Genomic DNA, 6,314 nt, shown 5'->3' on the forward strand with positions numbered 1-6,314 from the left:
AAGTACTTATAATAACAAGGCTGAATTTCAGTTATAGGGACAAAAACACAATGTTGTATTTTAAAGAAACAAGGCCAAATCTCAGGGCAAGCCATAGGTATCACAGGGAAAGTCATGGCAGTGATGGCACAATTAAAACTGCTGCTGAGATACACTAGCGGGTTATTAGCATAATCTTATTTAAAATAGTAGGAGAGGCACAACAACTAAACCAAAAGGTCAGAACATTACCCGTAACCGAGCAACTTCTCCAACCTGCATTCCCAGAACGCCTTCATCCCATCCTGAGACAGAATAAATACTCCAAATGAATTAACAACCATAAAACCATTTATGCCACATCTTAATAAGATACAACAATTGCCACCTCAGAGAAGCAATGCCCAACTCTAGGGCATCTTAAAAACATTAGATTTGAATATAATTCTGTATTACAGATTTAATTGTCCCTATAACTGATTCACCAGTACCATGCAACGTCATACAAGAAAAAGGATCAAATTTAATATGTAAGCAGATTTTAAAGGTAAATCAGACCACATTACTACTAATGTGCGCATGCATTTCATACCTATGTGTAGTGTTTCGATTATGGGAAAAGAAATTTTTTGATAATTTTTCCAAAATTTTGAGTAAAGTACTACTTGAAGGATGGATATTGAAAATGAGTCGAACAAAAATTAGCAAAGGTGCATGTATTTGTTATCTTCATATAACGAAAAAGGGGTGATATTTTACATATATATTGTAAAAGTAAATGGAAGACTGAGAAACTTTACTGCCTAGGATGATAATAACAGAGCCACTTTAATGTTAATACAACTGAGGTAAGGATGTCTTCCAATCAAAATCGCAATTCATACAAGTTAGAAAAAGTTGGAGAATATTCGCATTGAAAAATCTCTTCCAATATGAAATAAAGAAATTAAAAAGGAATGCCCGCTCATCACAACAATGCTGAGAAGGTAAAATGCAGTCAAATGTCACAACAAAGACCTTTGAGCTCTGATCAATTTCACAGTGTCATAGGTTGCAAAAGATTTCTCCATTCATCTTCCCAACAAACTAATATCATGCTCCTAAGGAGCACAAACTCTTCTAAAAATATGGCGTGTCAGATGAAACACTTTCAAAATAGCTTAGAATCTTGTGATAAACTAAAAATAATGAAGATTTATGTCTAATAATTCCTCCTTCAAATTTTAGAAATTAATGTTAATGTTACATTTTTTTATTGTCTTTAAATGAAGCATTCATACGTATGACAGCTAATAAATATATAAAACTATATATTTTGTATATGTCCTACACGTGTCCCGCCTTGCATGTTGTGGAAAATTGCCATGCCAATGTGTATATATCGTGTTCGTGTACATGCTTCTTAGTCACACATGGCCACCAAAAAGAACTTGGAGAACAAGTAATTATTGAGCCCAAGCAAAAAGCCAAGACGTATGTATTTGGCTTCTAAAACTCGTTAAACCTGTCTTGAACAAAGTAAATCAGCCCACAACCAACAGCACATATGCTGGCAGCCATCTTTATAGGCCAAAACACAAAATTAAAGAAGAAACAAAAGCAATACTATAAAATTAAAATAATTAACTCCTAGGCAAGATAGAACTCATATGAGTAAAAATCTTGTCAAATAACTATAGTATGGTTTTCCCTTTGTTTGTAATATACTTCACATACTTTCCCTGCATAAGATTACATCAAATGCCAATTTTTTTTATCCCAGCAATATAGTGTCATATTAGAAAAACAGAGAGAGAGAGAGAGAGAGAGAGAGAGAGAGAGAGAGAGAGTGTTTCAGGATAAAATGTCTGGCATTGTTACAAACCTATAAACTCTTGTGAGGAGCCAAAAAAAAGGTATAATCTAACAACCACAACCATACATCCAAAAAAAACAAAAACAAAAACAAAAAAAACAGAAAAGTAATATGCAAGTCATCAAGGAATACTTTTGTATCAGGTAAACCAGCATTTTTCTTAAGAGCACAAGTAAAATCAATAATGAGAAACAATCAGAATCATTAACACATATCAAGTCATATCCTCTACCATATGGTAAATATATACAAAATAGAACTAGATAATGGGGAAACGGTTTCCAGCTGAATATCATTTAAATAGAAAATTATTGATTACAATAATAAATTTTACCTTCAATAACAGAACCTTGGCCAATTTTAAAGGTGAATGGCTGCTGCCCTGCGTCCTTCGTGCTAATGTAGAAACAATTGACAGAGAGAGAGTATTAAGATAAGAGAAGGAGGCTACATAAACTAAACCTTACAAACTTAGGTTTTTTATTTAAAAAATAAAACCCAAAAAAAGAAACTGAAATTAATAATAAGTACCTCCAGAACTTCTAAGAAAGATTACCATTTTTTCCTGCAAAAAAAAAAAGGAAAAAAAATGAACACTACAATATACCCATACATATACTTGTCCAAAAAAAATGTACACATATTGATGTAGTGTGCAATAGGGGAAGAGAATAAAAAAGAAGAAAAGGAGGAGAAGAGGGAGGGCCACAGCCTTAACATAAATAGTCACAGTCTTCAATACTCAATACTATTCCAAAACTGAATAATACAATGCAAAGCCTAATATTACAGGTCATTAATCCTAATTCAAAATAGGAAACCAGATCCTGATAGAAAAAGAAAAAGAAAACAAATTAATAAAGCTCCTAACCAAAATAAAGTTCCTAATTGAACTCTAATTAAACGAAATTAAAATACTAAAATAATAAATAATAAGGACAAAATTATAAAATCTGCTTACAAATGTGTCACACCACATATATAAATCAATTGTCTAATAAAAAAACTAAAATGAAAAAATCAATAGACCAACATTCATCGATGCCATGTTTTGGATCTAGGATTTGTCAAGGAAAAGATAATGAAATTACTTGTGTTTGCTCATTATGTGGAACAAACAAAAGAAGGGAAAAAAAACCAATTTTTTTAAAGAAATAAATTCTCACTTTCTTATTATTTTCTCAGCTCAATCTACCAACAAAAGTTCATATCCTTTTTTCCTTTTCTTCCAAAAATCCTAGATCATGCACAAAAATTGTACATACATACACGGGCAGATGTTAGAAGGGACAAATGAGGCATGGTACTTGCCCCAACAGAATTTTTTTTTTCATTTTTTGCAATGTTTTGTTTCTTTTAATTTGTTTTGTATGTGACACATTGTATATCCATTAAATGCCTCAACTGAGTGTGTACCTAAGTCCCCAGTTCGGCATGCGGGAGTGGCAGCAAGACCGTGAATTTTTAAACTTTGTAAGATTGAGAGCACCGGTGGAGTGTTGTCTTGTGATGGGCTTGAACTTGATTGCAGGTTCAACCCTTCTTATTTACAATTTTTTAATACACTTCAAGTTTCAAGCGTGTTCCATTGAATGTGCAGCGTTATAATTGCTAGAATCGCGCCAAATCTGCCACTCAAAAGGGACTACGAGGGTTAGAATAATTTAATTCACGAATTATAACTGGGTTAGCGAAAAAATTTCCAATTCACAAATTTGGCGAGCAAGCAGGACCCTCTGCTAATGAATTAGGTGACTTAGGCGTGTACTGCACAACCAATATTTGGCTAATCAAACAGCACTTGCAACGATTCTTTCAGCGCTCTTTACCCCCTATGTTACTTCACGTGGCATGGTGAATCTCATTATTTATTAATGTAATACGTACCACATATACAGTGTGGAAACTAGTATGAGCTGAAATAAGACAGTAATTAATGATTGGTTGGTTGTGTATATTGAGAATGACATTTAATAGCATTCCAAATGAAATTATCATGCATTATTTTCAAAATACAAAAAATCGTAGAGGTTATTTGTAAATCAAATTCAAGTGTTATCAAAATGCTATACAAACTAATAAATCTTACCAAACAATCCTATGTTATAATACTACTAATCAAACATGCCCTAAGTGTCACATCAATAAGTAAAAAAAATTGTAAGGTTGTTAGTTTGTATAACATTACTCTATCAGCCTACTAATTCAAGGAGAAAAGGGCGCGCGCGGGCGCACACACACACACAAAAAAAGAAGAAGAAGAAGAAGAAGAGAGATTAATTTAACTCCTATCTATTTTGGTTAAATTTGTTTGCAAATAGAAAATTAGCTAAAAAGCCAAAAACTAACACAAAAAATCAACCCATTCTCGCTATTTATTTTATATGTCTTTTTGTAAATAATTAAAAAAAAAATTCTAAACAAACCCTTGGATGAGAGAAAAGAAACAATATCATCAAAATAAAATTTTATAAGAGTCAGTGTTTTTATTTTTTTCCTATATCTAAAGGAACAGTTTTGGTATTATGTAAAATAATAATCTGTTGTTTTATTTTTTCTCCAAAATTCAAAATGAGGGTTTTAGAAGAAACCAATGTCTCCCATATTCAGTAATCCAAACAGATGATATGAACTAAGAGAAACACTTTTCTTTTGTTTCTGACTGTGCATTCTTCATTATCAATTAGGAAATAATTTCGTGTATGATTCTACGTAAGTTTTTTTGCCCTAATTCAACAAAAACCATGGATCCATCCCTGTACATCCATAATCATATATATATATATATATATATATAATACACACAAATGCATATATATACATACATATTGGCTTGAGAGAGAGAGAGAGAGAGTAACCGTAGCCGGTGCAGTGGACGGTGACGCTCTGACCGAGGACAGGCTTGGGTCCGGTTCCGGCAGTGATGACTTCCTTTTCGACTCCCATCTCTGAATCTGTCTGATCTCTTTTGCTTTTGCTTGCTCAGCTTAGGGTTGAGTTCAATACCGATGAATTCGCCAATCACGGATATATATATATATATATATTACTATTCAAGTTAAAAGATAAATTCATTATCTAGCACTACGTTTGGGAACTTAGGAGAGGAAAGAAAAGAAATGATTACTTAAGCAATAAGAGAAAAGAAAAGAAAAGAAATGATTGTGATTTATCTCCTTTTTGTTTGGATAAGGAAGAAATAAAAGAAAAGAAATGATTATGATTTCTCTCATTCTTGTTTGGTTAGGTTTCATTAAGAGAAAAGAAAAGAAATGATTTTATGTTATATTACCAAAATAACCTTTTTATATTTTCAATCATTTTATTTCTTTTATTTTTATAGGGACAAAATTGGTATTACGAAAATAGTGGTTTCTTTTCTCTCCCAATCTCTCCACTTTTGGAAAGATTGAAAATGAGGCTTATAAGAGAAATGAGTTTCTCTCCATTTCTCTTCATTTCTTTCCATTTCTCTCTACTTAAGTTATCCAAACAAATAAGAGAAATATATATCACTCCATTTCTTTTCTTTTCTCTCCAAATCACTCAATCCAAACATAGCGTAGATCTTTCGTTAACAATTAAATATTTTTTAACTATTAATTAATCATCTTTTTTATATATGGGAGTGTTTTGGCAACAAGCTAAAATAATTAATTTTTTGACTTTTTAATTTTTTAAAAAAAATTTATTAAAAAAGTTAAAAAGTCAAAAATTAATTTTTTATCAACTTCTCAAAACACCCCATTATTAGGTGAGTTTAAAAACTGGCATGTGTAGGGTAAGAATAAAAATAAATAATACTACATCTATCTCAAAATATTAGTCCATTATCTTATTTTTTTTATTATCTCAAAATATTAGTTCATTTTCAAAAATTAAGGGCTAAAATAATATAAATTTCCTATTTTATCATTTTTTTTTTAAATTCATTAGAACCTGGTTATAGGTGGAGATTTTAATGGTCATGTGGGCATAGATAAAGTAGGTTATGAAAGGGTGCATGGTGGATACGGTTTTGGTGACAGAAATGAGGCTGGAGAGAGAATCTTAGATTTTGCGTTGGCTTCTGACCTAGTGGTGGCTAATACTATGTATAAGAAGAGGGAGGAGCATTTGATAAGCTTTAAGAGTGGATTAGTTAAGAGCCAAATAGATTATTTCTTAGTGAGAAAAGTGGACTGCCTAAAATGCAATGATTGTAAGGTGATTCTTGGAGAGAGTCTGGTCTCTCAACATAGGATTTTGGTACTAGATTTATGTTTTAGAGGGCAATACCAAGCTAGGAAGGATGGTGGGCGTCGTAGGACGAGATGGTGGGACTTAAAAGGGGATAAACTAGAAATATTTAAGAATCGAATGGATAAGGAAGGTACTTGGGACTTAGAAGGTGATGCTAACACTATGTGGAATTCGATGACCAATTATATGAGGAGAATCTCAAGGGAAGTGCTTGGAGAGTCGAAAGGAACGGGACCCA

At 32.2% G+C, this 6,314-nt stretch overlaps 1 pseudogene across 1 annotated transcript; it reads right to left on the reverse strand.

Moving 5' to 3' along the window:
- Positions 1-204: 204 nt before the first annotated feature.
- On the reverse strand, positions 205-4,855 carry LOC145804853 (peptidyl-prolyl cis-trans isomerase FKBP12-like; annotated as a pseudogene). The gene is made up of 4 exons (XR_014347450.1): positions 4,693-4,855; positions 2,366-2,399; positions 2,169-2,230; positions 205-284 (listed from the first exon to the last, which is right to left on the reverse strand). The product of XR_014347450.1 is annotated as a peptidyl-prolyl cis-trans isomerase FKBP12-like (transcript).
- Positions 4,856-6,314: the final 1,459 nt, after the last annotated feature.

This window comes from Camellia sinensis, chromosome 12, assembly GCF_055761805.1.
Source record: "Camellia sinensis isolate YWXY chromosome 12, ASM5576180v1, whole genome shotgun sequence".
NCBI lineage: Eukaryota > Viridiplantae > Streptophyta > Magnoliopsida > Ericales > Theaceae > Camellia > Camellia sinensis.